Source organism: Arachis ipaensis, chromosome B08 (genome assembly GCF_000816755.2).
Source record: "Arachis ipaensis cultivar K30076 chromosome B08, Araip1.1, whole genome shotgun sequence".
Classification (NCBI taxonomy): Eukaryota; Viridiplantae; Streptophyta; class Magnoliopsida; order Fabales; family Fabaceae; genus Arachis; species Arachis ipaensis.
The window spans coordinates 27,624,213-27,642,173 of record NC_029792.2 but is presented as its reverse complement, the minus strand read 5'-3'; the positions used below and the strand labels follow the sequence as shown (position 1 = coordinate 27,642,173).

The 17,961-nt window shown below is 38.5% G+C and overlaps 1 pseudogene; it reads left to right on the top strand.

Moving 5' to 3' along the window:
* Nucleotides 1–17,961, top strand: part of LOC107610829 — a 71,937-nt pseudogene that overhangs the window by 10,081 nt on the left and 43,895 nt on the right.

Here is a 17,961-nt window from a genome sequence, read left to right as displayed (position 1 = left end):
CAAGTTGGTCAACTGAGCAAGACAATCACTGAGACCCCTCCTAACACTCTTCCTAGTAACACTGAATTCAACCCAAGACAAGAGTGCAAGGCCATCACTGTAGAAGTGGAGGCCAAATCTGAAGGGGATGATTTGGCATTGAACACCAGTAAGGATGTCCTTACTGGGTGTTCAACGCCCATCAACAAACCATTACTAGCGTTGAACGCCAGTAAGGAGGTCCTTACTGGGCGTTCAACGCCCAAGGAGGCACCATCACTGGCGTTGAACGCCAGTAAGAAAGACTTTACTGGGCGTTTAACGCCCAAAAAGCCATCATCACTGACGTTGAACGCCAGTAAGGAGATCCTTACTGGGCGTTGAACACCAATGAAGGTATTCAAGCTGGGCGTTCAACGCCCAAAGAGACACAAGTCCTGGCATTAAATGCCACAATAGGGGCAGTTGGCCACCCTAAGCCCACTGTGAGCTCCCCTATTGAAGAACTGATGATAGAACCCAAGGTTCATAAGGAGCCCATTGAAGTTCCATTGAATGCTTAGTTAAAGATCTTAGAATCTGAAGAGACTCCTCCTCTGATGAGGAAGAGGAAACTAGGAAAGAGCAAGTTGCTCGGTACCTAGAAATTCTGATGAAGCTGAATACCAAGTTATTTGGCACAGAGACCTTGGAAGATGAATGATAAACCCATATTTCATGAGTTCTTTTGTGCTTAATTAGAGTGATTTATTCAACTCTTCACCTACTTATTCACATTAATTGCATAGTTTTACTTTCCCTTCCTTATTATGTCATATAATGAAAAACATGTTTTCTAAGCTTTAAAAATTAATTATTTTAATTACCTTTATTTCCATTCGATGCCGTGATTAGTGTGTTGAGTAGTTTCAGATTTTCTAAGGCTGAACGACTTAAAGGATGAAAAAGGAAACATGCTAGAATGGAAGGAGGAAGCAAAACGGAGCTTTAAAGAAACTGGTGTTCACGCGATCGCATGGATGACGCGATCGCGTGCCAAGCACGAATCAGCAGCGACGCGGCCGCATGACTGACGCGACCGCGCGCCTTGAGTAGAGCGCACATGACGCGGTCGCATGACTAACGCGACCGCGTGGAAAGGAAAAGCTCCAAATGACGTGACCGCGTGACCCACGCGGACGCGTGACAGAGGCCACGCATCAGAAATTACAGAATACGCCCCCAGCAAATTTTGAAGCCCTTTTTGGCCCAGATCCAAGTACAGACAGCATAGACCAGAGGTTATAAAGTGTGGAAATGCTTCCATTCAAAGAGAGCTCGTATTTTTTCATCTTTCAATGATTTAGATTTAGTTGAGAGGGAGATCTTCTCTCTCTCTCTTTTAGGATTTAGGATTTCTTCTTGTTTTGAGAGTAACTCTGGATCCAGGTTTAATGTTCTTTTAGTTTTTACTTCTGTTTATTTATTCCAACATTTGAATTGATTATTATAATTTGATCTAAGAATTCTTCCGTGTTACAGACAGTTATTTGAATTAATGATATTTGAGGTATTTTCAGTTCATGATTGTTCTCTTTGACTTAAGTTATCATTGCTTTCCACCTAAGGATATTTTTATTATTATTCCAGCAATTTTACTTTTTCTTTCCTTTTAGTTCTGGTTAAGAATTTAGTAACTCAACAGTTATTAAACTCAACATAATTGATAATCCTTATCTTGCTAATTGAGCTGAACTTAAATAATCCCAACCTTCTCTTAGGAAATAATTAGGATTCAAAGGTCAACTTAATTAGTCCCTTGACTTTCCTGTGCTCTGGTAAAGGTTGACCAAGTGGAGTTTAGATTCAACTTTCATTATTGTTGAGAGAGATAACTATGTTGGACCTCTAATTTCTCTACCTTGCTAAAAGTTGCTTTACAGTTATTATTTATCTTCAATTGCCATTTAATTCACTCGTCATTTAAATTGCTTGCTTCTCACCTTCTAAACCCCGATTACAACCCTTATAACCAATAATAAGAACATACTTCCTCGCAGTTCCTTGAGAAGACGACCCGAGGTTCGAATACTCAGTTAACAATTTTTAAAGGGGTTTGTTACTTGTGACACCCAACACGTTTGTACGAAGGGATTTTTGCCGGTTTAGAAACTATATCTACAACGCAACCGTTTCTATGAATTTCTTTACTGGTAGAAAACCCGACGTCAATGAACCTCGAATGCTCACCAAGGAACTCAATGCCTTGGTTCAGAAGAAGCCGAATCCCGAACGCTTCTTAATCCCTTGCACCATAGGTACCATGACCTTTGATAAGGCTCTGTATGACCTAAGGTCAAGCATAAACCTTATGCCTCACTCTGTAATGGAGAGGCTAGAAATCTTTGAGGTACAAGCTGCAAGAATCTCACTAGAGATGGCAGACAAGTCCATGAAAAGGCTTATGAACTAGTAGAGGATGTCTTAGTAAAGGTTGAAGACCTTTACATCCCTGTGGATTTCATAATCTTAGATACTGGGGAGGAAGAGGATGAATCCATCATCCTTTGAGGACCCTTCCTAGCTACAACCAAGGCTGTGATTGATGTAGATAGCGGAGAACTAGTCATGCAATTAGATGAGGACTATCTTGTGTTCAAGGTTCATAAACCTCATTCTACCTCAACTCAAGGAAGCACCATTCATAAATATGAAGTGCTTCAACTACTCCTCTCAGTACAGAGCCTAATAAAACCCACAAACACTAATTCTAAGTTTGGTATGGGGTAACCATTATCAAGCTCGGAGAGGAATGGTAGTAAGAAAGTGCTCAAGGGCTGGAGGGATAAGAAAATTCCTACTGAAGGCCTCTCGCCTGGCATGAGAGTTATCTTCACTGACAATCCTGTCATTCTACACACTGTGAACAGGATCTTGTCTCTAGAATATGTGGAACTTATCCATGAGAGCACAGGTAAGAAATTCACTGTAAGGGGTGAAATTCTGAGCCCCTATCCATCTCCGTAAGGAGCTAAGCGTCAAGCTAGTGATGTTAAAGAAGTGCTTGTTGGGAGGTAACCCATCAATAATTAATGTTTTCTTTTTTTTCATGTTTTTTTTAAATTTATGATCATATGCAGTAGTTAGAACAGAAACAGTCAGAGTTGAAAACAGAACACCCTAGAGCAGAGACCTTGCTGGAGTTGAACGCCAGCCAAGGAGGACAGAATGGGCATTCAATGCCCATGAGAAGCAGCATTGCTGGCGTTGAATGCCAGCCAGGGGACAGAGACCTGGCGTTGAACGCCAGGCAGGAGTGCCCCAATGGGCGTTCAACGCCCACTTAGAGGCACATTACTGGCGTTGAACGCTAGCTAGTAGCAGGAGCTGGGCGTTCAACACCCACAAGAGGGCAGGGAACTCGAATTTCCTAGCCTCTCAGGATCAGTGAGTCCCACAGAATCTCCACCTACCCCACGTTCTTCTCTCTCTTACTTTCACTCTTCCCCACATACTCTTCCCTATAAATCCTAACCCAATCACATCCATATCACTTTCCAAAGCTATCATAACTCCCACCAACCCCCACCCACTTCAAATTCAAAATTTTCCAGCCAATTCCCACCTATTTATTCGAACCCTACCTATCCCACTCCTATAAATAACCCCTTCTTCCTACCTTTCATACACACACCATCCATACACTAAAGCCCTTCTTGGCCGAATCCACTATCCCTCTCCTTCTTCTCTATTCTCTTCTTATTTTACTCTTTTCTTCCCTTTTTCTTTTTATTTTGCTCGAGGACGAGCAAAGATTTTAATTTTGGTGTTGGAAAATCCTTAATTTTTGCTTTCTATTCACACTTATGGCACCCAAAGTCGGAGAATCCTCTAGAAATAGGAAAGGAAAAGCAGTTGCTTCCACCTCCGAATCTTGGGAGATGGAGAGATTCATCACCAAAGTCCATCAAGACCACTTCTATGAAGTAGTGACAAAGAAAAGGGTGATTCCTAAAGTCCCCTTTAGGCTAAAAAAGAATGAGTACCTGGAGATCCGGAGAGAAATCCGGAGGAGATGTCGGGAAGTCCTAACCAATCTTATCCCGGAAGTTGGGATCTTGATGGTGCAAGAGTTCTATGCTAATGCATGGGTCACTAAAAACAATGACACTAGTGTGAACCCACATCCCAAAAATTGGAGCACCATGGTCCGAGGGCAACCCTTGGATTTCAACCCAGAGAGTGTAAGGTTGGTACTCCACTTGCCAATAATGCAAGGAGACCCACATCCTTACACTAGAAGAGTGAATTTTGATCAGAGGCTAGACCAAGTCCTTTCAGACATTTGTGTAGAAGGAGCTCAGTGGAAAATGGATGCTCAAGGCAAGCCTATCCAACTGAGAAGGCTTGACCTCAATCCCGTAGCTAGAGGATGGTTGGAATTCATCCAATTCTCTATCATCCCTACTAGCAATTCGTCAGAAGTGACCATTGACAGAGCCATCATGATTCATTGCATCATGATTGGGAGTGAGGTGGAGGTACATGAGGTAATACCTCAAGAGTTGTACAAGAAAGCTGAAAAGCCTTCCACCTTAGCAAGGTTGGCATTTCCCCACCTTATATGTCATCTATGCAATTCAGCTGGAATTATCATAGAAGGAGACATTCCTATTGAGGAGGACAATCCCATCACCAAGAAGAGGATCGAGCAAATAAGAGAGCCAGCACATGGACCACAGCAAGAGCATATGGAGCTGCCTCAACAAGAATTCCCTGAGATGCCTCAAGGGATGCATTTTTCTCCCCGAGACTATTAGGACGAATTGCACACTTCTCTAGGAGAATTGAGCTCCAACATGGATCAACTAAGGATGGGACATCAAGAGCATTCCACCATCCTCCATGAAATAAGAGAAGAACAAAGAACCATGAGGGAAGAACAAAGAGCCATGAGGGAAGAACAACAGAGGCAAGGGCGTGACATAGAGAAAATCAAGAACTCCATTGGATCCTCCAGAAGGAGTAGTAGCCGCCATCACTAAGGTGGATTTGTTCCCTTTACTCCCCTGTTGCCTATGTTATTTTTTTTTTATTTTCCATGTATTTTGTTTTATTGTCTGTTTCTAGTGCATGATCATCTTTATGTCTTAAAGCTATGAAATATTCCATGCATCTCTCACTTACTTAAAAGAAAAATTATTTTATTGAAAAAGAAAAGTAAGATGCATGAATTTCCAATTAAGAATAGTTCAATTGTTTAATGTGGTGACATTGCTTTTGTTTTCTGAATGTATGAATAAACAGTGCATATTTGATGTTGGAGTTAAGAATGTTGGCTCTTGAAAGAATGAGGATAAAAGAGAAGTATTATTGGTGATCTGAAAAATCCTAAAATTGATTCTTGAAGCAAGAAAAAGTAGCAAAAAGTAATTTAAGAAAAAAAAAGAGGCAAGTAGAAAAAGAAATAAAAAGCAAAAAAGTCTAATAGATCTTTAAACCAAAAGGCAAGAGCAAGGATCCAAGGCTTTGAGCATCAATGGTTAGGAGGGTCTAAAAAAAATATCTTAGCCTAAATAGTTCAAATGAGCTGCTTCCCTAACTATATGCTTGTGGTGTGAAGATGTCAAGTGAAAAGCTTGAGACTGAGCAGTTAAATTCGTGGTCCAAAGCAAAGAGTGTACTTAAGAACTCTGGACACCACTAGTTGGGGATTCTAGCAAAGCTGAATTACAATCCGAAAGGGTCCACCTAGTTATGTGTCTGTGACATTTATGTATCCGGTGGTAATACTGGAAGATAAAGTGCTTAGGGTCACGGCCAAGACTCTAAAGAAATTGTGTTCAAGAATAAAAAAAACTGAACTAGGAGAATCAATAGTATCACCTAGAATCTGAGTTCCTAAAGATGCCAATCATTCTAAACTTCAATGGAAAGTGAGATGCCAAAACTGTTCAAAAGCAAAAAGCTATTATTCACGCTCATCTAATTGAAACTGAGCTTCATTGAAAACTCTGAGATTTATTGTATCCTTCTCTTCTTTTTATCCTACTTGTTTTTGGTTGCTTGGGGACAAGCAACAATTTAAGCTTGGTGTTCTGATGAGTGGATATTTTATATGCTTTTTGGCATCATTTTCATATAGTTTTCATTATGTTTTGTTTGAGTTTTATTATGTTTTTATAAGTTTTAGTGAAAAATTCAAATTTTTGGATTCTACTTAGAGTTTCTGTGTTTTATGGTGATTTCAGGTATTTTCTGGCTGAATATGAGGAGCGTGAGCAAAAGTCTGATTCAGAGACAGAGAAAGGACTGCAGATTCTGTCAAGATCTGACCTCCGTGTACTCAAAAGAGCTTTTCTGGATCTACAGAAGTCCAATTGGTGCACTCTCAATGGCTATGAAAAGCTAATATCCAGGACTTTCCAGAAATATATAATAGTCTATACTTTGCTTTGGAAATGAAGGCCCAAAACTGGCATTCAACGCCAGCCACCAGCCTCATTCCTAGCGTCCAGTGCCCACAGGGGAGCAGCTAGTGTCCAACACCCAGGATGGAGTCCCTAGCCAGCGTTCAATGCCCCTAAGGGGTACTAGCTCGTGGAAGACACTCAAGCTCAGCCCAAACACTCACCAAGTGGGCCTCAGAAGTAGATTTTTGCACTACAAGACTAGTTTATCTTATTTCTGTAATTCTTAGTTATTAGATTAGTATATATAGGAGAAGATCACCCATGTTTAGGATCTTCTACCTCATATTTGCGCATTCGAACCTTTCACTTTTATTTCCCGTACAGTATGAGTCACTAACCTCCTAAGGTTAAGGTTAGGAGCTCTGCTGAGTTTCATGGATCAATAATATTACTGTTTTCATTCAATATGTCTGATTCTATTCTCTTATGCAACCTTATTCTTCATCTTATGAATTGAGGGTGACCCATGATGTGCGGAAAACGATACGACACAAAACTCACCGGCAAGTGCACCGGGTCGCATCAAGTAATAATAACTCACGGGAGTGAGGTCGATCCCACAGGAATTGAAGGATTGAGCAATTTTAGTTTAGTGGTTGATTTAGTCCTTGAATTCAAACAACAATGCCAAGAAATGTAAAGTGAGCTCTCTACTAAGTGTACTAATCAAAACGGAAAAGAAAGCTCCCCAAAAACTTAAATCCTATGCTATTTATACACTTTCTTCAAATGGTCTTCAAGCCTTCAATTGGGCCTTTGCTCTTGATGGAATTGGGTTGATAGAGGCCTTGGTTGATTGCTCTTGGAGTTTGGAGAAGAACCGAAGTGAACCGGGTTTGGAATCATGTAAGCTTGAGTAAAAGTTTGAGTAAAAGTTTGAGGCAAACTTTTACTCAAACTTTTTATATCAGCCACCCCATTTTGCTGCTACCAACGTTTGAGCCAAAGTTTGGGGTCAAACTTTTGCTCAAACGTTGGCTCCCCCTTGCACACTCATGGCGCCAACGTTTGCCAAAAAGTTTGAGGCAAACGTTGGCGCAAGCTTTTGCTCTCCAGGGTGTGTTGTTCATGGCACCAACGTTTGCCAAAAAATTTGAGGCAAAGGTTGGTGCAAACTTTTGCTCTCCAGGGTGTTGATTTATGATGCCAACGTTTGCCAAAAAGTTTGAGGCAAATGTTGGCTCAAGATTTTCTCCCAAAAGTTTGCGCAAAAGTTTGAGGCAAACTTTTGCTCAAGCTTTTTGCCCAAAAGTTTGCGCAAAAGTTTGAGACAAACTTTTGGTCAAGCTTTTTGCTCCCTGGTTCGTTTTCAATTAATCCAAAAGTTTGAGCTAAAGTTTGAGGCAAACTTTTGCTCAAACTTTTTGTCCTCTCTTCCTCCTAGCCATTCCTTCTTGCTTCAACCTTTCTCCAAGCTTTCTTCACCTATCATTAATAAACCAAACACATCAAAGCTATGCTCAAAATCATGAGATATTCATTCTTTCATAATATGTGACAATTATAGCATAAAACCTCATGAAATTGCATTAATTCATCTATGGTTGATTAAATCAAAGGAAGCATGAAAAATGAATGATCAAGCATCTTGCTTATTGAATTATAGAGAACTATACTATGCAGACAGGCAGGGGTATTATATCACTTTCAATCATAGCAGTGTTTGATGTAAAACAATCACTTAATAATACAACCTTTTGGAGTTCGCTTGCTTTCCTTCTTCTCATCATCATTAGTGCTGGCCTTCCCATTCATCTTTCATCTCTTTGGTTGATGATGCTTAATCTTCCCAAAAGTTTGTATGGTACTCTGCAGTGATATTGAAAGTTGCTTGTTCCCCAAGCACTTGAAAGAAGAAATGGTTAGCTTGCATGATTTATTTGCGGGCTTTTGAACTTACTTTGGTGTGGGAACACCAAACTTAGTACCTTGCCAATGGTTCTCATGCATCGAATTAACCATGTGTGAAACTTTTTTTCTTTTTTTTTCAAAAGCAATAAAACTGAAAACTAGGAAACAGCAGAATAGTTAACTAGTTCATCCAACATGCTTGAAGCCAGCATTATGCAGAAAGTGAGAATGTGTTTTATGATGGGATTTTGGTGGAACACCAAACTTAGAATCCTTCATTCTCCCTTAGATTGTTTTGGTGTGCAACACCAAACTTAGCTTCTTGCAATATAGATAAAACTAATTAACCTTTTTATTGAAATAGATATGAAAAGATAGTTACCTCCGGTTGGGTTGCCTCCCAACAAGCGCTCTTTTATTGTCACTAGCTTGACATCCTCTGTGCTTGCTCAGTTCAGATTCTGAGCTTCCTTCTCCTTGTCCCCTTATCCTCCTAAGTGAGGCTTTGCTTTGTGATGCTCATCCTGGATGAGTGATTCTTTTCCTTTAGCCCTCTTCTCACTCATTTCTGTGAGATTCTTAGCTAATTGTTCCATTTGCCTCTCAATTCTCCCGAGTGAGGCCTCCTGGTGTTTGCTTATCATCTCTTGATGTGTCATCATTCTCTCTACTAAGATCTCCAGCATTGTTGTCAAACTCTCGAGTTAACTCGTAAACTCGTACGAGTTTACGAGTTTAGGTAATGGAATCGAGTTAATTCGGACACAAACTCGTTTTTGAGTAGACTCAGGTAGACTCGGGTAAACTCGCATAAATTCGGTCAAACTCGCGAGTTTACGGACGAGTCAGCGAGTTTGCTTTATTTGGCCTTTTTCATAAAAACGGAGCTGTTTTGACCCCAAAAAAGAGGAAAAAAGGGAGCAACGTATGAACGTAACCCTAAACAGCTAAATCCCTCACTTTGCTCGCCACACTCACTCAGTCACTCTCTTCTCTAATCCCTCTTCGCATTTCGTCTGTTCCTCGCCGCCGTTCGCCATTTGTCATTCCCCAAATAGCTCGTCACTGTCTCTCTCTCTCTCTCTTTCTCTCTCCCCGCTATTCTCTCATTCTCACTCTCTCGTTCTGCTTTCTATTGACTCGGTTATACATCAAATCTCGTGGACTCGTGGAGCCTCTGCTGTCACCACGCTACCGTCGTTCGACGCATCCTCTTTTGGTCGTCGCGTCCTCTGCCGGTTCATAGTGTACTCTGCTGCCGTTCATTCTTGTCTGCTTGCACAGCACAATAATGCTTTGTTCCTCAACTGAGCCTACTCTATTCAGCCATTCAGATTCAGGTATGTTTAAAAAAAATAGTTACTGAATTGCTACATGTTGTAGTTGTTACTTGTTAGTGTTAGTTTAGTCTATTCTTAATTGCTACTTCTTGTAATTTGTAGTTGTTACTTGTTAGTGTTAGTTAATTGTTACTTGTTATTGAATCTAAATGTCTGAAACTCTGAAATCTAAAATCTGAATTTACCAACTTTGATAGTGGATAACTTTGTAACTGTTAGTGGATAACTATGTAATAACTGAAGGATTTGAATGTGTGTTTTATAGTACTTGTTATAATTATATTGTAGTATTATGTAATTTATTATTTTTTTTACGTTGAAATTGTTGAGTTTTTAATGCCTATATTTGAGTAAACATATATATTATACACGATATATATATTTTTTACAAAAAAATTAGATTGAATACCCCATCCGACCCCTGACAATTACCTCGAAAGGACAACGAGACCCCCAAGAAAAAAAAAACACCCAATCCGGCCTCTGATCTTTTTTTTGGGACTGATTAGCCCCTGTGCCAAAAAAAACAACATTGATTTTTTTGGCACAGAGGCCTCGTTGTCCTTTCGAGGTAATTGTCAGGGGCTGGGTTGGGTTTTTTTTTTTGTCAAGGGCCTCGTTGTCTTTCGAGGTAATTGTCAGGGACTATTTTGGGTTTTTCTCAAAAAATTATAACAGATAAACTTATACGAGTCTACAAGTCGAGTCTACGAGTCGAGTCTAGGTCAGCTCCATGAGTTTACCTAGACTCGCGAGTTTGACAATCTTGATCTCCAGATTGGTGATCCTCTGAGAGTCTTGTGAGATTGGTTGGTTGTGGGGTGTTGGGGATTGGAAGGGTGGATAGTGTGGTGGTATGTAGTGATTGTTGTTGGTATGGTGGTGTTTTTGCAGGTTTGGGAAATTGGGGTTGTTGTAGTTGAAGTCCCTTTGTTCCTGATGTTGAGATTCCCTCATTCTCAGATAGGAATATGGTTTCCATGGTGGAAATTGTGCATTCACTGTAGTAGGATGTAGAAAATCAATCTGTCTAGCTATTGACTCCAATTGTTGCTGAGTTTGCTGGTGTAGCTGTTTGTTTTGATTCATGACTGCCTTTATTCCTTCAAGATTTATTACTTCCTTTTCTGAAGCCTTGAATTCAAACAACAATGCCAAGAAATGTAAAGTGAGCTCTCTACTAAGTGTACTAATCAAAACCGAAAAGAAAGCTCCCCAAAAATTTAAATCCTATGCTATTTATACACTTTCTTCAAATGGTCTTCAAGCCTTCAATTGGGCCTTTGCTCTTGATGGAATTGGGTTGATAAAGGCCTTGGTTGATTGCTCTTGGAGTTTAGAGAAGAACCGAAGTGAACCGGGTTTGGAATCATGTAAGCTTGAGTAAAAGTTTGAGTAAAAGTTTGAGGCAAACTTTTACTCAAACTTTTCATATCAGCCACCCCATTTTGCTGCTACCAATGTTTGAGCCAAAGTTTGGGGTCAAACTTTTGCTCAAACGTTGGCTCCCCCTTGCACACTCATGGCGCCAACGTTTGCCAAAAAGTTTGAGGCAAACGTTGGCGCAAGCTTTTGCTCTCCAGGGTGTGTTGTTCATGGCGCCAACGTTTGCCAAAAAGTTTGAGGCAAACGTTGGCGCAAACTTTTGCTCTCCAGGGTGTTGATTTGTGATGCCAACGTTTGCCAAAAAGTTTGAGGCAAACGTTGGCTCAAGCTTTTCTCCCAAAAGTTTGCGCAAAAGTTTGAGGCAAACTTTTGCTCAAGCTTTTTGCCCAAAAGTTTGTGCAAAAGTTTGAGGCAAACTTTTGTTCAAGCTTTTTGCTCCCTGGTTCGTTTTCAATTAATCCAAAAGTTTGAGGCAAACTTTTGCTCAAACTTTTTGTCCTCTCTTCCTCCTAGCCATTCCCTCTTGCTTCAACCTTTCTCCAAGCTTTCTTCACCTATCATTAATCAACCAAACACATCAAAGCTATGCTCAAAATCATGAGATATTCATTCTTTCATAATATGTGACAATTATAGCATAAAACCTCATGAAATTGCATTAATTCATCTATGGTTGATTAAATCAAAGGAAGCATGAAAATCTACCCAATTGGCTTGCTTATGGCTCAAGAAAAATCAATCGAAAATAAAAGACAAAGGCTAGTGAAACTAGGCTAAGATGACTTGTCATCAACCCATGACAATCACCCTTGTTCTACATGTGTTCCGTGCGATTCCTGACCCGGATAGTGTTGAACTAAAGCTAGAGATTGCATTGCGGATTCCAATAGAGCATCTGAGCAACTTTGGATATGTGACATGAAATCCCGTTGACTCTGGGTGCGTGAGCAACTTAAATTTTCTCATTCACTTCCGTTCAAAATTTGTTCAAACAATCTCTGTGTTTGTGAGAAAGGTGAATTGAATTTAAGTTCTCTATTTTGATGGAAGTTTTATGAATTTGAATTCTAGCTATTTTTCTTGCCACATTTACTGGCTTTGGCGCTGTGATGTTTGTAGCTTCTATTCTTGCTGAGTATCAAATTGGAGGAGAACAAGTCTTGCTCAGTTGAATCAAGAGGAGGCAGTGGCACCTGATGAATCATCTTCAGCAGGTCATCATCAATCTGACGCTCCTGAAAGTAATTTGAGAGATTCCCCTCATATGCATGTGATGCGGGTGCATCATTGCTTGTTTTTAGTTGTTATTTCAGTAGATTTTAGTTTAGTTTTCATATAAATTTTGTTGACAAAGGAGTAAAAGTATGAAAAATCTCTGCATGAAACAAAATCTCAAGCATAGGTGAATTTTAGTTAATATATAAGGTAAATATGATGAAATAGATCACACTAAGTGAAGTTATGATTTTGACCACTATTAGCACACTTAATATAGTAAAGATTATCCTGTATATTACTTTGATACACTTATTTGTTTGATGATAGGCAAAGTAGAAGCAGAGAAAAGCAATGAGGGAGAACCAACGTTGGTATATAAAAATTGAAGAACCAACGTAGGTGGGAACGTTGGCAAACCAACTGGCGAACGAAACTCTCGCGCAATCTAGAATTTTCACAACTAAAATCATGTTGTAGGTATAGCTTCTAGACCGACAAGAATTCCCTTCGTACAAAAGTTTTGGTTGTCACTTAAGCAAACCCAATAAAATTGATAACCGAAGTATTTAAACCTTGGGTCGTATCTCAAGAAATTGCAAAGATGTATGATTTATTATTGGTTATGGAAAAAGGTATGTTTTTCGGTTTTTAAAATAGAGAACAAGCAATTTAAATGGCAAGAAAAATAAATTAATAATTATGAAGACTCTTGGCAAGGTATAAGAACTGGAAATCCCATCCTAGTTATCCTTATCAGGTGTGATGAGAATTTTTGTTGCTCCCACTTAGTTAACCCTTACTAAATAAAGGAAAGTCAAGTGGACTAATTAACTTGATTCCTCAAGTCCTAGTCAACTCCTGTAGAAAGACTAGCTTTAGAGGGATCCAAATCAATCAGCAGTTTCCAATTCTCAATCAACCGCTGAGTTTGACAACTCAAGTGTTACCAATTACTTAACCAAAACCAAAAGGAGAAAAATCTGAATTAAATTGAAAGCATCATAAATAGAATAAAATAATCATAAATCTGAAATACCTCAAATTATATTAAATAGAATATTCAAATCTAACATGGAAATATTCATAAGCCAATTTGGCAACATAAGTAATTAACAAGTAAAAGCATTAGAGTATCTAAAAGTAGAAGAGAACATAAAATTAAAGTTGGGAACATTGAACCTGAAATTGGAGTAATAACCATAAAGTAAGAGAAATCCTAATTCTAAAACCTAAGAGAGAGGAGAGAACCTCTCTCTCTAGAAACTACATCTAAAACCTAAAATTGTCTATTCTCGATGTTGTATGAATTGTTGTTGTTGATTCCCCCATTCTCTGGCTTCTATTATGTGTTTCTGGGCTTGGATTTGGGCCGAAAAAGGGCCCAAAAATCACTGGGGGCGACTTCTGCAATTTTCTGCACGTCGCGTCTGTCACGTGTGCGCGTGGGTCATGCGTGCGCATGGGTCACGCGTTCGCGTCATGTGGAGTTTTTCTTTGTCAAGCGTACGCGTCAGTCACGCGTACATGTCATTTGCATTTTGCGCTAGGCACGCGTCCGCGTCGTCCATGCGTGCGCATCGCTACCCTTTTCTTCAAAACTCTATTTTGTGCGTTCCTTCCATTTTTTCATGTTTCTTTTCCGTCCTCTAAGCCATTCCTGCCCTATGAAGCCTGAAATTACTTAACACACAGATCACGGCATCGAATGGTAATAAAGGATAATTAAAGTAAATATTTTTAAAGCATAGGAAACATGTTTTCACATATATCATAGAATAAGGAAGGAATTGTAAAACCATGCAATTCATATGAATAAGTGGGTGAAGAATTGATAAAAACACTTAATTAAGCACAAGATGAATCATAAAATAGGGGGTTTATCACCAACGTTACCTCCAACGTGCTCGACAAAAATGCATGGAGAAATCGAAAGCCACGCGTACGCGTGAGAAGTAAAAAATGACAAGCCACGCGTACGCGTGAGAAGGAAAAATTGACAAGTCACACGTGCGCGTCACCCACGTGCATGCGTGAGAAGAACGTTGGCGCACCAACGTTGTCTCCAACGCTCGTTCTTATGGCTGGCAACAAGGGTCACGCGTACGCGTTGCCCATGCGTATGCGTGACCGGGAAAACGTTGGGGTGAACGTTTGCATGCCAATGTTGATTCAAACGCTGAAGAGGGCTGGGAGCAATTTTTAACATTGGCAATACCACTAAAGGCCCTGATCATACATTCACTTTTCAAGCAAGTAGAGTCCATCAACATCACTCAATCTAAGGCACAAGGAGCATCTAGATTAGGAATTTTCATTTGTAATTTGTGTTTTCATTTTTAGTTTGTAATCCTATATATAGGCATTAGCTTCATAGAAGGGGATATTCTGGATTGGAGGGGGAGTCCAGAATCATGCACACACACATTCCTTGGCACACACAACTGGGAGTGGGTCTTCGGACCCCTCCCCTCATACACTTTTCTTCCTTTTCTTTTCTTTTCTTCCTTAGTAGTAGTTTGGTTTCAGTTTGTAATTTTCATTTATGAACTTTGAAGTTTTAATTTCAGTTTTAAATTCTTAATCTTCATCTTTATTTTTCTGCACTTTCTTTCTTTTCTGTTTGAATAGAGCAATGAACTAAACTAACTCTTTTCATTGGGTTAGAGAGCTCTATTGTTATTTAATGGATCAATTGTAGTTTTCATTCTTCTTCTTTTTTATTTTCTCTTGATTTTGCTAGAAAGCTTTCAGTCTTCATCCAATTGAACAATTGTCTTGAAAGAGAGATTGTTCATACTTGGATTTCCTCGGAACATTGAGAGAGGAATGAGGAAATCATTCTAGAAATACTTTCTCACATCGGATTAGGTTGGGGGTTGGATGGATATAGTGACATGTAATCCTACCAATACTTTGATCTATGAAAGTGTGTGGTATAATCAGTGACCAAACTTCATCTCTTCCCATGAGCAATTAAATCAAGATATTGGGCAATTGTTCAAGCTTAGAGAGATTGGATTGCCAAGACATTGGGATCCAATCACCTAAGATTGCCAAGAAGATCAATGAATGCATTGATTGAGGAAGAGATGAGAATGAACTTGATCCAGAGAATGCAATATCTCTTGATCCCAATGCTTCTTTTATCTTACATTTACTTTATGTCATTTACTTTCTTGCACTTTACATTTCTGTCAATTTACTTATCTGCACTTTATTGCTTTCCTTTACTTTCATGCAATTTACATTTTCTGTTGCTTATTACCCCAATATGAACTGTCTAACTAGGATAATCAATAAACCATTGATTGTTTAATCCATTAATCCTCGTGGGATCGAGCTCACTCTTTTGTGAGTTTTATTACTTGATACGACCCGGTGCACTTGCTGGTGGTTATTAACGAGAAATAATTTTTTTTTTGTTATCAGCATGTGAACCAGCTAAATGTGCTCCCACTCGGGTAATTCTCTTGAAGGATGCACCAACAAGGTGTTTATGTCTAATATAGTATATAGAGTACATATTGTATAGAAATTTGAGCACATTATACTTTAGTTGTGTTTGTTTTCGCCATGTTACATGAGAAGTGTTATTTATACTTACTTTGGTTTCATACACTGAATCGATACGTACTTGTCTGTGGAGGCACAACATTTTTCATGGTACACATAGGAATAGACATGTAATGACATTGGTTGTGAATTGTGACCTTATTGGTTTGCAAGAAATATGCTAATCCTCTAAAGTGAATGTCTCTGAAAGGATGCATAAAACACTTCTCCTTGAGGCTAGTAGCTACCAAGGTCTCATCTAGATTTTTATGTGAATATACCCAATGGGAGCGACTCATCGCTCATCAATTTTGAGTTCCCATGGAGTTACCTGATGAGTAATATGAATGGGAAGGTTAGTTTGGAGACCTAAGGGAAGCTTTTGTTGCTGTGTGCCACCCTGACCCAATGATCTTATTCATTAGGAATTAAAATTCCTGTTATTTGTCTTATGGAAATTTGAGTTCAGACAATCTCCAACTTGGTGGAACTTTTATGAACTACTATATGGTATTGAAACCTATGATATCTTTTAAGTTTCTTATTATATGTATATGAGAAAGGAATTGAGTTGATAGCACAAAGTTTTTATGTGAAACAGTATCATGGAGGAACCAATTTTGGTAGAACCACAGGTGGACCTTTTGTTGTTACTAGTTATGACTATAAAGCACCACTTGATGAATATGGTATGATATTTATTTATTTATCTATCTTATTTTGGTTCTAAAGAGAATCTCAAATTTAATCAATATATCTTATGCAGGAATCATTAGACAACCTAAGTGGGGACACCTTAAAAATTTGCATAATTCCATAAAGCTTTGTGAAGAAGCATTGATTGTTACTGATCCAGCAGTTACATCTCTTGATCCAAATATAGAGGTATATATGAATAGCACTTTTAAAAAATTATATTATATTTTCTTAAATTTCTTCAAGCTTATTATGTTTCTAATATCTTATTAAATCATCTTTATATGCTTTATGGTTTTTGCTTTTTGAGCTATCAGGTTGCAGTTTACAAAATAGATAATGTGTGTGCTGCTTTCCTTGCTAACATCAATACTACAATTGATGTGATTGTGAATTTTAGCGGTAACTCGTATCAGTTGCCAGCATGGTCAGTGAGCATCTTACCAGACTGCAAGAATGTTGTGTTTAATACTGCAAAGGTTGCCTCATACAACATTTTAATAAAATTAAACAATGTTGAGGGACTATTTTGTCAGCGAACTAATCTTTCGATGCACTCCAATTATTTAGATCATCAATTGATCAGAGTTAATAATCAATATTTAAAATGTGTACTAAGGTCTATATACTTTGTCTTGTTTTAAATCTTAAGAAATAATTTCATGTGTACCATTTTTATACTTAAGATGTGAATTTTTTTTATTTCCGGTTCTTAGCAGAGTTGGATTGGAATGTCCTAATCTGGAGACTCTCTGCATCAAAGATCAAGCCCTAACAACTAAAGCATGCATTCTTTATAACCTTTCCTCCCCATTTTTAATTGAAGCAAATGTAGCATCTAAGTATGAAAATTTCAGATTTTCTGCCATAATACTGATTTTATGCCACTATTCCTTTTTACTAGGTGTGAAAAAGATAATTTGTTGGGCTATAAGTTACCAGCTTATGCACTCGTCTGAATCATCAACCAAAGATTCTAAGCTTGTGCTGTCTGTAGAAAGGTGTCATGACTTCTTTCCATTTTGATCCTGTCGTCCCTAAAATTTAGAGTAATTAGAAATATATTAAAGTCCTTTAATTTTTAACCCATTTTTACACTTCATTGCTGCAACATTAACTATAGGCTGAACATTCTACACAGTATTCAAAATGAAAACAAGAGCTTAAAGAAATCATTGAAGGTAATTTAACACAAGCTACTGCAAATTTATACATTTTACCACCTTATCATGGGAAACTTGTTTTGCATTGTCACTTTTCCAAAATATGGCATTGCCTATAATTATTCTCTATTATATTTGTTTTCCTGTGACAGGATGTGGTTACTGAGAATAAATTTGAGAAAAAATTGTTTGCCAATCATTGCTTCAGCTTCAGCTTGGTATATGTTTTCTGCCATTTTTTTCATTAAATAGTGGAAATTTCAATTTAAATATGTAAATTTGATTGATCTAAGTTATTCATTTCATACCAATTTGATTGATGTA